The 20,586-nt window shown below is 38.3% G+C and overlaps 1 long non-coding RNA gene across 1 annotated transcript; it reads left to right on the top strand.

Annotated features, from left to right (window-relative positions):
* Positions 1-3,781: 3,781 nt before the first annotated feature.
* On the top strand, positions 3,782-17,143 carry LOC308678360. Its single transcript, XR_014028644.1, has 4 exons — positions 3,782-4,058; positions 15,362-15,545; positions 16,050-16,110; positions 16,337-17,143. It is a non-coding gene; the product is annotated as an uncharacterized lncRNA (long non-coding RNA).
* The last annotated feature ends 3,443 nt before the right edge of the window (positions 17,144-20,586 follow it).

The following is a 20,586-nucleotide window of genomic DNA, read 5'->3' as shown; positions in this document are numbered from 1 at the left end:
TTTCTTTAGTTACACAGAGATAAATATTCCCTCCAGCATCTCTCTCATTGTCCCTTCCATGGTCCATGTCTCCTCCCTCCCCCAAGTTTCCCCTTATGTCTTTTGACATATATATATGTTTCAGAACCGTTTTTTGTGGGGGGGAGGGAAGATTCACAAAACTCTTGATCAAACTCTAGTGATAGAAAATTGGCCAGATTCACATAACCTTTTTGTTTGTTTCAGAGGGTTCTCCTTCACCTCTCATGGAACCCCCATCAAATTCATATGGAACCTGAGAGCTCCAAAAATACAGTTTGACAAACCTATTTTGCAACCTCAAATATAAAAACATTGTAAAAATACAGAACGTGATAGGATACTAGGAAAATGGTGATCATTTCAGCCTTTCCGGATTCCTGTGGAGCAACACTGTTTAATAGCCCCTGGAAGGCTGACAACAAGGGGAGGCAGCCTAATTTCTAAAGAGACTATTCTAAAATATGCAGGCAGTCCCTGAAAAGCATTGTCTTTCATCTCCTTCATGTGGCACCTTTGCAAGATAGTCTATTGTGAACAGTGTTTCTAGTTGGTGCTTTTGATTTTTGTGTCTGTAAGAGCTGGTTTGTGTGCCAGATAGTTGAAGGGTATATTTAGCAGAAGCCAGAAGCATCTGCAGGATTTCAGACTTTCATCACAATGACAAAAGCAGTGCCACAGCATTGCGATGTGAGCTCTACATGCAGTGTCACGATGCATGGCCCAATGTTAACAGTGGGCCCCTGAAGGAGAAGCTGTTGGCTGGAGGTGGCTGGTGTAGGAACAGAGAAGCCACCACTATCTCTCCACTCCAAACTCATGGGGGTTTTTTTAGTTTGTTTTAATCTCTTGTAATTTGAATCTGTTTTTATATTTGTAATTGTTTTTATTTCCATATGTTTTGTTATGTTGTAACCTGCTCAGTGTTGCCTCGCACCGCAAGCTGAGGAGTAGAAAAAAATTGATAAATAAATAAACAATAGCAATAGCAATAATACTTAGATTTATGTACCGCTTCATAGTGCTTTACAGCCCTCTCTACACGGTTTACAGAGTCAGCATAATTGTCCCCAACAATCTGAGTCCTCATTTTACTGACCTGGGAAGGATGGAAGGCTGAGTCAACCTTGAGCCGATGAGAATCAAACTGCCAAACTGCAGGCTGCAGCAGTAGCCTGCAGTACTGCATTCTCACCACTGCGCCACCACAGCTCATAATATTAGTAGTAATGTATGCAACATTGCCTAAGAACATCATTCTGAGAACTGAACATCACTCAATTGATGTGAACATCATTGAACATCATTCTGGGATTTCCCTCTTGCATTCTAATCCAAATTTAGAAGCCCATACCATCTGATGAAGTCCTTTATCTCCAATCAGTTTTATGATATAGGTATTCCTCTACTACCCACCACTGTTCCCTTGCAAGGCATCCTTTTTATGATAGAATATCAACCAGATTGTTCAGGGATTAACAACGTTTCCTGTACCTGGAAAACTATTATAATAATAAGGGCCCAAATCTATGAGAATTCAGCTGACATTGCCTAAAATGCTTACCCATTTTCAGTATGCTGGCACAAGATCATGGCAGAGATATACATACCCCAGCAGTCCAAAGCATATCAAGTAGCAATCTCATTCACTTTTATGTTGGTGTAAATCCTCTCTAATTCAGTGGAAATTTATTTTCCCACAGACATGCCTGGGGCTCAGCTAAAATGAGCCTTCATTATAACCTGTTTCTCAAACATACACTGCTAAGATTTACCATCGATTCTAAATAAGATTTCCTATTACTTTCCGGATTCAGCACATTTCATTTTTCATCTTTGCCCCTGCATGTAAATTGTTCTACTGCATCAAAACAGGACCATTTAAAACAAAAAGATTTGATTTATAGCTGGTTCCTTGTCTCATAAATCACACCTGCAGTGTGTGGAGTGCTTAAGATCCTTGAGTTCTGCCAGCATTTACCTTTTATAAATGGTTGAAGTCTACCTCCCATTGTGATGGAGTTTAATGCAATAGCATTCTTCTCTCTCAGCATTCATTCTTTCCCTTGCTCGTTATTCCCACTGGGAAATTCAGACCTAGTTTTTGCAGCCATGGCAGGTTCCCCTTCTACTTTTTTAGCACGCAGAGAAGGAAGAAATAAATATTGGTTTAAATTTGTACATTTATATTACATACTTCTTCTATCCTGACCACAAATTATCAGATATGTTAGGCTGGGCCTTTTACTCCCTCCTCTCTGTTGCCTCAAAAGAGAGAAAATCAATACTATTTTTTATTGATAAAGAAATTATTTATAAATTGCCATGTTTGTTAGGTTGGTGATTGTGCTGTAACGTCTATAAGGCACTTGCTATAGCTTTGATTCTTCTAAAAAGAAAATAGACCTTCACATTTATCTTGAGTTCTTTTTGCTTTCATGAGACGTTATTAAGCAGCTCTTAATTATGAAATATTTAGAGAGGGTCATAGTCTATAAAACCTCTTTAATCCTTTCCTAGTCTATGGATAAAATGCACACACAGAGAAAAGACTGTTGTGGGAGATAAAAAATATATGCTCCAAATGATACAGTGTCACATTTACATGTTTTTTGTTTAAAAAAAGCAGGAAATTATATTTTGCACCTATTTTTCTATAGATGATTTTATATATAATTTTATACTGTGTACATTTCAGGCATTATTATCTGTTCACAATAACGTGAAGTCACAGCTGCCAGTTCTTTGGCTGGCTTTGGCCTTCACAAGCATTAAATTCTTCCCATATTATTGTGCTTTGTTGCATAGCCAGCCAGATGTTTAGACTGGGTTTGGCCTTTTTAATTCACCTATTGAGTCTTTCTCAAGGACCTGGGATAGGCAGATATTGTTTGATGGTGTTAAAGGTATCATTGCAGGATGTTAAGTTGTTCCAAGTAAAGCTGCCTTTTGCAGCTTTACTTGGTGATTTTGATGATTTTGATTTTGATGATTTTGTCCATATCGATGGTGTTCACGTAGTGCTCCAGATGTTCTGAGTTGCACGCAAGTCACCTATTACTATAGGTGCTACCACTGCTTTCTTTTTTGCCACGTTTTACTTCTATTCGCAGGACTTTTTATTTTGCGGTCTTCTCCAGTTTTGTTCTGCTGTCTCCAGGCACTACCACATCCACTATCCAGATTTTTTTTAATCTTTCTTATTGACAGTTATTAAGTCTGGGGTGTTATGTGATAGGTGCTTGTCTGTTTGTATCCTAAAGGCCCAGAGCTCTTTAGCTTCTTCATATTCTATTATTCTGTCTATTTTGTAGTACCACCAGTTCTTCCTTGCAGGCAAATGATATTTCTTGCAGATCCTCCAATGCATCATTTTTGCTCCTTTGTCATGCCATTGTTTGTAGTCTGTTCACCAAAGGCATCTTGCACCAAGAGATAATTATTCCATCTGAGGAGATTTGACTGTAATTATTGCTTCAAAATCAGTTTGAACAGTTGTACTATATGTGAATTGCAATCATTAAAAGCAGCTCTAGTCCAAAATATTATTTGATATTGAGATTATCTATTGATGTACAAACTTTAAATAGTTGCTCATTATTAAACTGTACTTACTAATATAAGGATTTTCTAATCACAATTTTGACAAAAAGTCGCTCAAGTGTGGTAAAGTACTTGAGTTATTTTTATTTTTGAAATGAGATATATTGCTGTTAGAAACGGAGATGCCCAGAAGTATAAAGGTTAAACCTATTAAAGGTTAGGGTGAGCATCAATATAATGCTCGGGGGGCGGGGCCAGCACATCCTTTGGGAGCTCCTGAAGGATTGTCGCTTTTCAGCTGTTTGGGGGGGTCTGTCTGAGTTTCAGACAGATCAGAGCTGTCCTGTAGGGACGGTGAAGAAGGGAGGCACAGTTTTGGCAGCACAAGAGGGATCGCAACCTTCTGGAGAGCCGACAGAAGCTTCCCGGACCAGCAGCTGTCAGACGGCCATTGCGAGCCATCACAAGCCAGGGCGGCCACTTGGAAAATCTTGAAAGTAAGTATGGAGGACTGCCTGGGTGAGACAATTGAGAAACCTTAAACGCTGGAAATTGTGGGGGGGAAATAAGAAGGATTTGAAGCCGTGGAGAAGTGTGTGGGGGGGGAGTGGACTTTTAAACTGCTCCTCTTCCAGAACTGCAGTGGCGGATCACAATGGAAGGCAAAAGAAGGCAATGAATCAAGTATCTCCTCTTGAAGCTTAGGAAAAAAATAAGGGAGAGTAAGTGTCCTTGAATGACAGCTGCTGGACTCACTGATAAGAAGTTTACATAGACTGTTTTTTTAGTTTGCGGAATGGTGGATTGTTTTTCACTTTGGAGACCATATTTTTGATTTTCTCTTCTTTTGGACTAAGGCACGGAAATTCTGAAACGAACAAAGAGTGTAACCTGTATGGATTAATTTCTTTTTTTTCCTTTTTTTGGATATAAGGATATTTGGCTTTTTCCTTCTCTTTTTTTTTCCTTTTCCCTTTGTTCTCACCTCTTCTTGTCACTGAAATTTTTCGTACTCTTTTTCTTTTCTTTTCTTTTTTTTTGGAGCACATTTGGATTATAATACCCCATTGACATTTGGATTACAAACTATTGGAGAAAATGAAGAAGACTACAACACACCCAGCAACAGCTGCCCTAATATCACAGATTCCGGTGGCACAGAAATCACTGGACAATACAATGCAGCAAGATGGATCTAACGTGGAATTGAAAAATATGATACTGGCTCTACACACAGACTTCAAAGAAGGGATTGGCAAACTAGAAGAGGACCTAAAAGAGGTCAAAGAACTGATGGAGAAAAATGAACAAAAACTGCAACAAGCTGAAGAAAGAATTGAATTAACAGATAAGAGACTAGAGGAGACTGATAACTGACTTACATTAACAGACAGGAATCCGGAAAAAATGATCATCACTTTAGAGATGGATAGAGCTGATTATTATTTAAGATTCCAAAATGTTGAAGAAGAAAAGGGAGAGAACCTAGCAGATGTAATGGCGGGAATATTAGCAGAAGCATTGGAGGAAAGCAAGGAAAATGTAATTAATGATATAGATGAGATATTTAGAATACATACTAGATATGCAACGAGAAATACTTTCCCCAGAGAGGTGCATATAAGATTTACTAAAAAAGCATTAAGGGCAGATATACTACAGAAGCTGAGAAATGTTAAAATAAAATACAAAGGAAGAGAGATAGTGATGTTAAAACAGATCCCAAGAAGAGTGAGAGACCTGAGAAAGGAGTATCAATTTCAGAAAAAATGCTTAATTAAAAAAGGAATAAATTTTATATGGTTAATACCAGAAGGACTAATGATAAATTGGCAAGAACAGAGACATAGACTGGACACATTAGAGAAAGCAGAACCTTTCTATGATCAATACTTTCGGCAGCAAGAAGAAGAAAGGCTGGGAGGTGAAAGAGTAATCAGACAGCAAGGAGATGAGACAGAGAAGCAACGGAGTAAGTATAGTATAGAACAGGAGGAAAGGGTGTTGAGAGAAGGGACAAGAGCAAATGAGGCAAAAGAGCAAAGAGAGATGAGAATAACGAGAGCAACTAAAACTTTAAATAAATAATCATGGAAGAAGAGATAAAAGTAATTCCGATAAACATAAATGACTAAATTCGGCTATAAAAAGAAAAAGAACACTAAATAAATTGGGGAAATTAAAAATGGACATAATTTGCTTACAAGAAGTTCATATTAAGAAACAACATAAAAATCTACTACAATATCCAAAACTGGGAGAATTATATACCTCACTTGCAGATCAGAGTAAAAGAGGTGTGGTATTATATATTCAAAAAGCAATACAAACTACATTGATATATTCAGATGAAGAAGGACGAATTTTAATGGTGGAAGTAATTATGAATTGTAAAAAAACTTTATTGGTAGCGATTTACACCCCAAATGAAAACCAAGAAAATTTCTATTCAAAATTACACCAGAAAATAATAGAATTGGAATTCGAAAGCATATGTATGATTGGAGATTTCAATGCTATCGTAAAGGCCGGGCTGGATTATAATACGACCAAAAAAACCAAGACCCTAAGGCAGGGGTAGGCAACCTTGGCTCTTTTATGACTCGTGGACTTCAACTCCCAGAATTCCTGAGCCAGCATGGCTTAGCATGGAAACCTCTCCATTTTCCCTCAGCATGGCTGGCTCAGGAATTCTGGGAGTTGAAGTCCACGAGTCATAAAAGAGCCAAGGTTGCCTACCCCTGCCCTAAGGAGAACACTTCCAAAATCTTTTCATAATATGGTGGATGAATTAAATATATTAGATGTTTGGAGAGAAAAATATCCAGAAACGAAGCAATATATATTCTATTCTAACAGATACCTGTCCTGGTCGAGAATAGATATGATATGGACATCAATAGACTTATTTACAAGTACACAAAATATAAACATAGAAACAAGCACATGGGCGGACCACAACCCAGTCACAATTACATGGAAAGGACAAAAAAAAGAACAACATGGACATTAAATCAAACTGTATTGAATGAAAAAGACTTCTAGCAATATATGGAAAAAGAAACGACTTTCTTCTTTAAGGAAAACAAAACAGAAGATACCTCACTTCAAAATGTCTGGGATATGGTGAAAGCATACATGAGAGGACTTGCTATATCTTATATGGGGAAAAAGAATAAACAGAAAAGACAAATTAGGGAAAAACTGGAGGAAGCATATAAGACTCTTGAGAAAGAATTACAGAAAGATACACAAAACAAAAAGATAAAAAATTTAATGGAGTTGAACAAGCATAAAATGAACTTAATAGAAAATGAAGAGGTGGCAAGGAAAATAAAGGCAGCTAAACAAACCTTTTTTGAACATGCAAACAAACCAGGGAGATGGTTGACATATAAAAATAAAAAAGAGAAAGAGAAGAGATGGATTAAACAACTGGAAGATGCCGAGGGGACTTTACAACACCGGAATGAAGAAAAGAAAAAAATAGCTTGGGAATATTATGAGAATTTATATAAGCAACAAGTAGTTTTAGATGATAGGATAAAACAATTCTTGGAAAAAACAGAGATACCTAAATTACCAGAGAAATTTAAAAAGCTACTAGAAGAGAAAATAACAATGATGGAATTAACAGAAGCAATTAAAAAACAAAAGAATGGCAAAACACCAGGACCACATGGGCTACCAGCAGAACTATATAGAACATTGCAGGAATTGTTAGGCAATGTAATGCTGGAACTCTATAATGAACTCCTCTCTGAAGCTAAGATACCAGATTCGTGGTCGGAAGCACTTATTACCCTGATGCCAAAGGAAGAAACGGAATACAGAAAGTAAAGAACTATAGACCGATTTCCTTGCTGAATGTGGACTATAAAATATTTGCATCAATCATGGCCGAAAGACTTAAAAAGTTCCTAAATGAATTTATATATTTGGATCAAAATGGGTTCCTGCCCAAAAGACAGATTAGAGACAATATGTGAATTATATTAAACAATTAGAATACTATGAAACACATCCCGAAAAACAGATGACATTGAAGTTTTTGGATGCACAGAAAGCATTCGATAATGTGAATTGGCAATTCATGATAAGACAACTACAGATTATGGATTTTGGGAAGAAATTTATAAATGTAATTAAAGCAATCTACAATAAGCAAATAGCCAAAATAATGATTAATGGAGATATGACTGAAAAGATTAATATTATGAAGGGAACAAGGCAGGGGTGCCTTTTATACCCATTATTGTTTGTATTGACACTAGAGATACTAAATAGAAGTATAAAACAGAATAAGGATATAAAAGGTATGAAAGTTAAGAGAGAAGAATATAAGCTACAAGCTTTTGCAGATGATCTAGTATTTATCTTGGAGGAGCCACTAGAGACAGGACCTGTATTAATAGAACAAACAGAAAAATATGGTGAGGCAGCAGGTTTGAAGATTAATAAAGATAAAACAAAAATGTTAGTGAAAAATATTATTGAAAAAAAAAAGAATTGATGGGAAAGTTAGAGATACAGATTGTAAAGAAGGTAAAATATCTGGGGATTCACCTGACAGCAAGATGTATAACAATTAAAGAAGATAACTATTATAAGTTGAAAAGACAAATCAAAGTAGATTTGGATAAATGGAAAAAGGCACAACTATCATTAATGGGTAGGATGGCAATAATCAAAATGAATATATTACCACGATTGTTGTTTTTGTTTTCAACAATACCAATAAGATTGGAAAAGAAATATTTTGAGGGGCTAAATAATTTTGAAATATATTTGGCAGGGGGAAAAAGGCAAGGATTAATCTAAAAATGTTACAGGATGCAAGACTCAGAGGTGGGTTTAGCTTACCTAATTGGGAATTATATTACCAGACTGCAGCAATGTCATGGATGAGAGAATGGATTTTACTGAGGAATACTAGATTATTGACATTAGAGGGACATGACTTACACTTGGGATGGCATGCTTTCATATGGTATGGGAAAAATAGAATACACAGCTATTTCCAGAGACATCATATCAGGAATTCTTTATTGATGGTTTGGAAGAAAATAAAGAGGAAGCATTACTTGAGGATTCCAGATTGGCTCTCAACTATGGAAGCGTTAATACACCCCAATATGTTTAACTTGGGAAACATTATTTATTTATTTTTTTTATTTTAATTCCATTTATATCCCGCCCTTCTCCGAAGACTCAGGGCGGCTTACAAGCTTAGCAGTAGCCTTCATTCTATGTATATGCCTGCTTATTAGGGCTTTCACACATCCCCCAAGCGGCATTATTACAAAGTCAGCTTATTGCCCCCAACAATCTGGGTCCTCATTTTACCTACCTCGGAAGGATGGAAGGCTGAGTCAACCTTGAGCCTGGTGGGATGCGAACCTGCACTAATGGCAGGCAGCTGGTGTTACTTAAGGAGGCATTAGCCCACTGCTCCACCAAGGCTCTGTGCTATATTATAAGATATAAAGACCTACTAACAGACACGGGGAAGCTGAAAACCAAACAACAATTAGAGGAACAAGGAATAAAGATGGATTGGGACATGAGAACACAAATACAATCTAGATATGAAAATAGATGGTTTTAATTTGGGGAGAACAGAGTTAGATGAAATACTTACGGGAACTGAAGACAAATGGATTTAAAAAATGTATAGCTATTTACTATATTGTGAATTAGAGGAGGAGCAAGTTAAGGAGTCGATGATAAAATGGTCAAGAAATTTTGGATATACGATTGAACTAGATAGATGGCAGCAATTATGGGAAAGAAAGTACAAACTGACAATCCAAGAAAGGGACTGAGTTACTTGGCAATAAATTCACAGCTTTTCTGGAGGAATATTTAAACTAAACAACGGGGACAGTGAGTTAATTGATACAGAACATCACTGTTCCCGGCAATCTAAGAAAATAGGGGAACTCAGGCACCACACAAGTTATGTAGCAAGTGAACACAGGGTCAGTCATAAAGAACTCAAATGTCTATACACCAATGCACAGAGTATGAACAGTAATCAGGGTGAACTAGAAATTCAGGTAAATGAGGGCAGATATGATATTGTTGCCATTACGGAAACATGGTGCGACAAAACCCACAAATGGAACACACAGCTAGAGGGATTTAAATTATTTAAAAGAAACAGACTAAACAAAAGAGGAGGTGGAGTTGCTCTATATATAAGAAATAACTTTATCTCTACAGAAATAGAGCACAACAATGATGAAAACTGTAAACTTGAATGCATTTGGGTCAATATAAAAGGGGGGGGAAATAACATTGCCATAGGTGTATACTCTAGGCCGCCCAACCAAGCAGAGGAAATAGATGAACGTTTTGCTAGTCAGCTAACTAAGGTATGTAGGAAGCACATCACAATAGTAATGGGGACTTTAATTACCCTGATATCAACTGGGAGACAAACTCTGCACCAAGTGGAAGATCAAACAGATTCCTGACAAACCTAGCAGACAACTTTCTCTACCAAAAAGTAGAGAAGGGAACTAGGGGATTAGCCATATTGGATTTAATTCTCACTAACAGAGATGAAATGATAGAAGGTGTCGAAGCCACAGGAACCTTGAGAAGAAGTGATCATGCAATATTGGAATTAACATTCTGGAAGCACAAGCAATAGAACACAGTCAAACTAGAGTCTTGGACTTTAAAAGAGCTAATTTCAATAAAATTAGAGAAACCTTGGGAAGAATTCCATGGATGAGAATCCTAAAGGGGAAAACAACTCAAGAAGCTTGGGAAATTTTGAAAAGTAAGATAATAAAGGCCCAGTCTAGCACAATACCAACAAAGAAGAAAAATAACAGCTCTCAAAAGAAACTAGCATGGCTGCATAAAGAACTCTCTGATAAATTGAAAGATAAACATGACAAGTATAAGACGTGGAAAGAGGGGCACATAACTAAGTCAGAATATCAGCAAATAGCCCTTGCCTGCAAAGATGAAGTGAGAGAAGCTAAGGCTCAAAATGAACTAAGGCTTGCGACCAAAGTCAAAAATAACAAAAAAAGCTTCTTTCAACATATAAAAAACAAGTACAAAGTTAAGGAAATGATTGGTCCATTAGTAGGGGAAAGTGGCAAAAAGTTGACAAGCAACAGGCAGAAAGCAGAAATATTTAAATCATTTTTGCATCTGTCTTTACACAAAGGGAAAAAACAGTCCAACCTACCAAAAACAGTGCCATAAAAAACAGAATAGAAACACAAGTTAAGATAGGCAAGAAAATGGTAAGTGAACACCTGTCCAGCCTAGATGAGTTCAAATCGCCAGGACCAGATGGATTACACCCCAAGGTTCTCAAGGAACTGGCAGACGTGATCTCAGAACCACTGAACTATATTTTTCAAAGATCCTGGAGCACTGGGGAACTACCAGAGGACTGGAAGAGAGCTGATGTAGTTCCCATTTTCAAAAAAGGGGAAAAATAGATCCAGGAAACTACAGACCTATCAGCCTGACCTCAATACCTGGGAAGATTCTGGAAAAGATAATCAAACAACAAATCAGCGAACACCTTGATGCAAACAAAGTCATCACTAAAAGCCAACATGGGTTTGTCAAAACCAGATCATGCAAGACAAATCTTATTCAATTCTTTGACCAAGTAACAAAATTAGTGGACCAGAGGAATGCTGTAGATATAATTTACTTGGACTTCATTAAGGCATTTGATAATGTAGTTCACAACCTACTACTTGATAAGATAGAAAAATGTGGGTTAGATAGCATCAACACCAGATGGATTCGTAGCTGGCTGACAGGCCGTACTCAGCGTGTGGTCCTCAATGGAACTCCATCTACATGGAAGAAAGTGTGTAGTGGGGTGCCCCAGGGCTCTGTTCTGGGCCCAGTGCTCTTCAACATCTTCATCAATGATTTGGATGAGGGGATAGATGGGGAACTCATCAAATTTGCAGACGACACCAAGCTGGCAGGAATAACCAATACTCCAGAAGATAGGCTTAATATACAGGAGGATCTGGACAGACTCGAACACTGTGTGCTATCCAACAAAATGAAATTCAATGGTGAAAAAAGTAAGGTTCTACATTTAGACAGGAAAAATCAAATGCACAGGTATAGTATAAGTGGTACCTTGCTCAATAGTAGTAACTGTGAGAGGGATCTCGGAGTCCTAGTGGACAATCACTTCAATATGAGCCAGCAGTGTGCTGCAGCTGCCAAAAAAGCCAACACAGTGCTAGGCTGCATTAACAGAGGGATAGAATCAAGATCATGTGAAGTACTAATACCACTTTACAATGCCTTGGTAAGGCCACACCTGGAATACTGCATCCAGTTTTGGTCACCATGATGTAAAAATGATGTTGAGACTCTGGAAAGAGTACAGAGAAGAGCAACAAAGATGATTGGGGGACTGGAGGCTAAAACATATAGGGAACGGTTGCTGGAATTGGGTATGTGTAATTTAACGAAGAGAAGGCTGAGGGGTGACATGATAGCAGTGTTCCAATATCTCAGGGGCTGCCACAAAGAAGAGGGAGTCAAGCTATTCTCCAAAGCACCTGAAAGCAGGACAAGAAGTAACGGATGGAAACTAGTCAAGGAGAGAAACAACCTAGAACTAAGGAGAAACTTCCTGACAGTTAGAACAATTAACCAGTGGAACAACCTGCCTCCAGAAGTGGTGAATGGTCCAACACTGGAAGTTTTTAAGAAGAGACTGGACAGCCATTTGTCTGAAATGGTATAGGGTTTCCTGCCTTAGCAGGGGGTTGGACTAGATGACCTCCAAGGTCCCTTCCAACTATTATTATTATTATTATTATTATTATTATTATTATTATTATTATTATTATGTTGTTGTTGTTGTTGTTGTTGTTGTTGTTGTTGTTGTTGTTGTTGTTGAATGCCATCAAATACCAGGCTCTTTCTATCATATGTGGTGGACGTGTGCAGAAGCTAAAACCTATTGGAATATAATTAGAGCATGGATAGAAAAGATGATACAACAACGTAACAACAACGTATAGAACTAAGAGCAGAAATATTCCTGTTGGGTATTTTACCAGAGAAATATAGTAAAGAGAACACATATTTGATTATTCATATAACCACTGCAGCTAGGATTGTGTTTGCACAAAACTGGAAGGCACTGAAAGCTCCTCCAGAAGAAGAGGTGATCAGGAAAATAATGGAATGTGCAGAAATGAATAGATTAACAATGATAATTAAAGATAAAACAAAGTCAGAGTATTATGAAATTTGGGGAAAATTTTACGTGTGGGTGAAAAAGAGAATATGCTTAAAAGACAGCTAACATTAATTTAGATGGAAGAAAAATGAGGAGATAAGGAGGGAGACCCAGGCGACACAGTATTGCATAACCGGAGGTAGTATAAAAATTTATAGAAGTATATACCTAGAAGGTCAGATTTATAGAAATATTGATGTAATAGAAAATTAATGTTATCATACCTAATATAGATATTGAAAATCTAAGGAGAGGAGCTGCTCGGACATTACCCCTGAATTGTGTCAGAAGAGGAATGGGAGGGAAGAAAGGAGAGGAGAGAGGGAAGAGAGTAGAGGAGGGGAAGGAAGTAGGAAGGTTGGAGGGAAAGAGGAGGAGAAGTGGGGAGAAATGGGAGGGGAGTGGTGAGGGAAAGAAGAGAGGAGAGGAAGAAGAGGGAAGTAGGAAAGAAAGCAGAAAGGGAGAAAGAAAGTAGAGAAGAGGCAAGAGAGAGAAGGAGGATGGATACAGTAAAAGGGGAAATGGAAGAGCAGCATCCAAACTTACGTGTATGTATGTATTGCGGTATATTTGTTGATTTGTTTGTGGAAGAAATGGAAAAATAAAAATGAATATAAACACACACAAAAACAACAATATAAAATTAAGATACATAACCAACAAAATGAGTTCAATCTTTTCAATGAATCTTTTCAAGTTTTTCTAAAGCTCATTTTCATAATCTAAAATTATTTGGGGAAAATAACTAAATATTGGCTGTATGTTTAAAAGAACTTTAATTGACCTTTGTGTTAACTCCAATACTAGTTATATCTACTCCAGAAAGTAAAGCTCACCAGAACACTCTTTAGCAAAACAAGATTTAATTCTCAGCACTTGTCAGACCTGCCACAAATAAACCCCTAATTAGAAATGATACTTGGCTCCATTTGTTGAGAAAGGTACAGTTTTATTAGAAGTCAAGTATATGGTAGTAATGCATAGTCAGAACTGAGAATCGCATGCCAAAATCCCTAAGTTCAACTTTTCTCTCTCTCCCATCACTGACACCCACCTACCCCATGATCAATCAGGTTCAAGCAAGATGTTTTCAGAACGGCCAGTGCAAGTGTTGGTTAGTAGGCAGCTGCATTCTTCTCCCAGCCAGGTGACCTTGAGGCAGTGTCTCAGGGAGATACAGTGGTTACTTTCATTTCCCCCAAGCATCCCCCCTCCCACCCCCACTCCCAGAGTTCATGGCAGACTGTCACCACATAGTAGCGAAGCACAAGCAAGTGTAAAGTGGCAGCTGACAGCGCCCCATTTCTGCTATAAAATCTGTTTTAGCTTAATTTATTCTTTCAATTCCTGAGCCAGCCATGCTGAGGGGAAAGGGAGAGGTTTCCAAGCTGAGCCATGCTGGCTCAGGAATTCTGGGAGTTGAAGTCCACGAGTCATAAAAGAGCCAAGGTTGCCTACCCCTGAACTATACTAATGGAAACATATCACTAACCTAGCCCACATAGACTTTTCAATAAAAAAAAAACACCTCATTCCTGGATTTTGTATTTGGTCTTCATATTTGCTGTGCTGATACAAATTCATTTTTTCTATTCAATCATGTCAAAGTCTCAGGGACTGCCTGAATGATTCCCTATAGTTTTCTTTGTGAGGTTTTCCAGAAGTGATTTGCCCTTGTTTCCTTCCTAGGGCTGAGAGAGAGTGACTAGCCCAAAGTCACCTAGCTGGTTTTGTGCCTAAGGTAGGACTAGAACTCACAGATTCTCAGTTTCTAGCCTGCTGCCATAACCGCTAGACCAAACTGGCTCTGAAGTAAATATTTCCTGTATTTTATAAACATTATTTAACAGGATTTGGGGCTTTTTAGAGGCGGATGCCCAAACTGCAGGGTATTATCAAAGTATCTGATGCATTTCATCCTTTATAATAAAACTATGAGGAACCTCATAGTATTAATGAAAATGGGAGAAAAAAGGTTTGCTAGGTATATCTGAATAGCGCATACCAGTATAATATTTTTTTTAAATAGTGCATAATACTTGGTTTATAAGTAGAGGAAGTACTGTCCTAATTCACACATTATGCACTAATATGTCTTTGTTTTGCTTTAGGATCAATGGTATCTGTGAAACAGGCTATTATATTTTCTTTATCAAAGCATAGTTTAAAATTCATAGTGTACTGTGTGACCTGAGACAACTGTGCCCTGGATGCACCCAGATTTAAGAGAGGGGAGATCGACAAATTGTACTTCTTCACCTGATGAAGATCCACAGACCAACATCTGCATTAATGCCAGAAAAGAAATATGTTCTGTGTAAAGCTTGCTATTAATTTTACACACTTGCATTCACTGACTTGGGGATTATGCCATCAATTGGGATCATTTGTTTCTTCATCACTGTCTTTTGTTTTTATCCAACTCAGATAAGCTTCCCTGCTGAGCTCCTTATGATATTTTATTTTTTCTCTTTTACAAATAGCCAAGCTTCATATCTTAATTTATATATTTTAAAATTAATGTTTTCTTTAATACATTCTCAGTGAACAATATTCTAAATCTAAACATTGGATCCCTAAAACATCATGAAGTCCTCAGACATGATCCATCAACACTTAAGTGAATGGGGAGAACAAGAAATGTAATAAGACCAGCCCAGGCTCACAGACTCTACCTAACCCAAGAAAACAGCCAAAAATTGATGATTAAATGATGGACAAGGAAACTGTGAGTAGAAATAATAACATCTGGGACATATATTAGTTGCATCCTCTTAGATATAATATTGAAAAAGCCTATCTGGGTCCAGTTGGATCAGTTCATGTAAAGTCAAGCAATGTTATGATTAAATGGTTGGCATCTTTGCCAATAAAGACAAAGAGTTTATATTTATTATATGTAGTATTCCTTTATCATAATAACTTTATTAGATTTTGAATAAGAAACAAATTAATATTTAAGACAAAGCGAAGTAAAGAGAAAAGGAAAGAACAAAGTCAAAAGTGCAAGGGAAAAAAATAAGAAAATTACTTGGGATTTTCTTTTATAATAGTTACAGTTATACATTTAAATTAAACTCTCATTCTATGGATACAGCATAACTGTTATTTTTCCTGTCATGTCCTGCTTTTTCTACTCATCAAACCCATATATCATGATTGCTATTTCATGCAAAATATCCAAAAGAAATTTCCAAGGGGCCTTAAACTTAGTGTCTTTTCTTTAATCAAGGCTGTCAGTGTAGCCATCTTTGGAAGCCCCATCATCTTCACCATCCTCACCTCCATTGTGGGTAAGATCAAATCTTTCCATTGTTGTACATATAAGAGTGCTGCTGGAGTACTGTATTTAGTTCCACACAAAGCATTAAATATGGTAGAATCAGCTTACTTCATGACTATTTCTTGGTCTCCAGATCACCTGTGAAAGTGGACCAATGAGGCTGTAGAGAGTTAACGCCAAGCAGACGTGCTTTTACTCAGCCTTAGCTGACGACAGTATCATGTTTTCTCCCACAGAAAGAGAATTCCTTCCCTTCTACGAGAATGATGAAGCAAGATGGAAGAAGTGACCTAGAAAGCTTCAGATTCTGCCCTACCTGAATCTCTTAAATTCCAGTGAGAATTATGAAGTATCTAAAACTAGCTCTGATGATGTTACCTAGTTTGGTAATGAAACATCTGCAAGAAAACAACCAAGCTCAGAGACCATCAGAGATCACAATGCCTTACAGACCCACAAAGATATTTTTAGGATATCCCCATGACTGGAGCAATTATATTTAAAACACATTTTATCCTACGCACCCAGGAAACTCTGACCTTCATTTAAATCAGTGCTGATTTGGGCCTTTCAAACAATCTGTGAAATACCACAGGTTTAATCCAGAGCCCAATTGGTGGCTCACTGGCTTAAAGACAGTGGAGAAGGTCTGTACTCTGGCAGTTTAAGTCCCAGCACCATGTGACAGAGTGAGCTCCCTGTCACTTGCCTCAGCTTCTGCCAACCTAGCAGTACCTAGCAGAAATAGGAACCACTTGGTGGGGAAAAAGAGGTGCTTTAAACTGTAGTATGAATTCAAGCAGTGCCAGACCTGCCCAAACACAAGGTCATATTGATGGTGGGAAAAGCCCAGTGTGATGCTGCAGAATGCCATCCAGCCTTTTGAGTATGAAGCTAGTTTGCCCCCTGTGGTAAACTCTGGATTGCACACAAGCATTAACTGAACAGACTAGCAATCGTCAGCAGTCACACAATTACTTTGTATGAAATCTACAGTCTCCTGGCTAATGTAACATCACCATATTCTAAATAAATAAGTACATCTAGAACTGAATAGTTTATGATATCCTAGAATAGTGAATATTACTACCATGGATAAGTTTAATTCTTTTTAGCATGGATGTAAAATAGCAGAATAATCATATGAAAAAGCAGGAGCAAAGATTCCACAACTATTTTTAGTGGCGAGTTCTATTGCTCCTCTCCAACGTAACTTTCAATCTGGTCTTCTTTCTTTGAAGATAAGAAGCAACTCTTCTGGTTTAGATCAGGTCTGCACACCATATGGTCCATGGGCTGTATGTGGCTTGCCAAGCAAGCTTTGTGCTTGCTTGCCAGAGTTTTTTAAAACTCAATAAATTCACCGCCACTAAACATCACTGCCATCAGGAAGGATCCACTGACCAATGCCAAGTGCCTCCAACGCCTCCAGGCCTCACCAACACTGCCAGCTCCATTGTTGCTGCTGCTGCTGCTTCACCAGCTGCTGAACAGCTGATCAGTAGCCCAGCTATTCCTTTATGGCCCCATAATTATTTTTAATTTATCAGTCTGGCCCTTTTTCTTCTACAAATTGCTCAGGTCTGATTTAGATCATGCAAAAAGTAACAAGAACGTTATTGTATTCCTATACTTTGCCCTTCCTTCTATAGCATATCAGCTTTAGCAGCTGATTACATATTCCTCCATTCCTGGATTTCAAGGGAAGCAGGATTAAACCAAAAATGTCTCAGTCTCTGGCACTGAGATTCAAGGAGGAACTATATTTTTAAATTAAAGGCAGCATATAATTTCTAATTGCAAATTACAGCAGCAGAGGCAAGGATATCCACTACATTGTTATGACTCTAATTAGGAATGCAAATCCATTTCATCTATGCCTTGGTTAACAAATTGTAATTATACATTATATATTACATTAGGGACTATATCCAATATTACAAGAGTGGACTTTTGCTTGCTCAACACGGTTTCCTATCTCACCTTCTTTTTTCCTTCCCAAATCTGCTCTACAAATCTAACTAATGCTGTACTAAATCTGCCTTACAGCTTCTTCAATCTATAGATTCTTAGGAATGCTTATTTCTTTTTTTTTTAAAGGCTTAGTGGTTTTATTGCTGGATATGTCAGAGAATATGGCATATCCATATACATACTCTCTGGCATATCCAGAGCTAGTGGCTCCAGTTTCTGCCACATATTTTTCTATAATTCTGAAATCACCCTGACTTTCCAATCAGAACATTTATGGCCAATAGGAGGATTTCCTGTTTGACACATTCCTCGGGATTCAATTTGTTTGTAGTATGGGAAACCAGAAGGCTAGAGACATCTGGAGAGATGATTAAACAAAGAAAGATAGGACAGATACACATGTATCTGTGTGTAACTAAATTATACACACACACACACACACGCATGTGTGTATGTGTGTGTGTGTGTATGTGTGTGTGTGTGTATATATACATATGTATATGTATATATGTATATATATATATATATATATATATATATATATATATATATATATATATGTGTGTGTATGTATGTATACGAGTGCCGCGTAACAGTGAGCGCCTGTTACTCGTCCCAGCTTCTGCCAACCTAGCAGTTCGAAAGCATGTAAAAATGCAAGTAGAAAAATAGGCACCACTATGATGGGAAGGTAACAGCGTTCCGTGCACCTTTGGCATCTAGTCATGCCAGCCACGGAGACATCCTCGGACAAGCGCTGGCTCTTCGGCTTTGAAACGGAGATGAGCACCAGCCCCTAGAGTTGGAAACGATTAGCATGCATCCCAGGCATATTAAAATTAACAAACTAAGCGAACACTGGGATGGAATAAAAAAAACTAAAACAGTTTTTATTGCTAAAAGATCAAGCTTTTGTTGGCTAACTACCAACGTCATCAGGATGGAAACGCTGGGGTGGGGAGATCACGTTTATACTGTTGGTGTCTGCACTCCGCTTATGGAGTGCATCACCGGTCTGTTTGTTGAGGCCGGCCGTATTCCTTTGAGTTGTCGTGCATCCGTTTTTGGGGGATGTAGTTGTCTCTGGGTGTCTGTTGTCAAAAGTTGATTGCTGACAGTTCCATGTGTTATAGCCATAGCTCTATTCATTGCCCGTGTTCTTATACCAGAGGTTCTAAATAGTTGTTTCTCTTCTTCCCTGTGTTCTACAATGCAGGGTGGTTGTCTGTTTGTGCAATCTTGATTTTGATACAATGACGCGGTCTGTAAATGCTGTGTGCCTCCATATCGCGCACGTCATTCCTCTTCCCAATTCCTTAGTGCCTGGTATGCAGGGGGGGAGGTCTATGTGCCAGTTGATAGAGGAGTGGTTTGAAAACCAAGTTTCCTTAAACAAGCGGCCGCCTTTAGTGTTGTCACTGGCAATTGCCTTGGTTCCTGTTAGATTAAAGACATGGTTATGTGTAGCCATGTGTGCCCACACCTGTGAATGTTGTTCTTGTCTTCTAATAGCGAGCTTGTGTTCATGCACTCTAGTCCTCAGTCATTTTGCCATCTCCCCAATGTAATTGCAATTGCAATTCTGGCATGACATCTTGTACACAACTGAGGATTTTTCTTCATTGGGGAGTGGATCTTTAGGGCGCATGACTAGAGCTATGGCTATAACACATGGAACTGCCAGCAATATATATATACATATGTTTAACACTAGAAACAAGGATCACCAAGACTTTAAAAATTTATTAAAACTGAGCTTTTGTCAGCACCTGCTGACCTCATCAGAGTGTAAGCTAGGATTGGGAAGCATGTTCTTATAGTCTCTGTGAGGCCAGTAGTTTGGCTAATGAGCATGTAACAGGTCTATTCCGCTCCCTCCCTCCTGCAATCAATTGCATCGGTCCTGTCTCCATCAAGCGCTTACATCCATGGTGTCTCAGAAACAGCAACAAGAATGTTATCGACACACAATATTAGAGTGGCACATAGACCCAGTCAGACCCTCCGCTCACGAATCATGTGCCCCAAAGAACCCTTAGCTACAGGCGAAATGTCATCAGTGGTCTACCAAATCAGCTGCAATGATTGTCCATGCAACTATGTTGGTGAGACCACAAAACGCCTCCAGACAAGGCTTCATGAGCATGAACTGGCTGTTAAACAAAAAGACAAACGATCACAGGTATGGGCTCATACCATCGAGCACAACCACACGTTTAACTTTACAGAAGCCAGTCATCGCTCATGATGCAACTAGGGGGGGCACCTGCTAAAGGAGGCTTGGTTATCCAACCAATAGTCTGTCAATCAGCACATCGAATTATTGCCACCCTATCAGATGCTGCATCACCATGAGTCAGCAGGCAAGAAGACAGAATGGATGAACCAACAACCACTGTCTCCCTGCATGAATGAGAAAATAGAGGATGACAAGTTCTCATCAATTAACGAGAAGGCAGACCGGACCCAAAGACAAGGGGAGAGGGCATCTGACCAGGGTAAAGCAGAAAAT

The sequence above is a fragment of the Vipera berus genome, assembly GCF_964194415.1.
Source record: "Vipera berus genome assembly, chromosome: 1".
NCBI classification, from domain to species: Eukaryota; Metazoa; Chordata; class Lepidosauria; order Squamata; family Viperidae; genus Vipera; species Vipera berus.
Note: the sequence above shows the minus strand (reverse complement) of the source record. Positions and strands in the feature narration are given on the sequence as shown.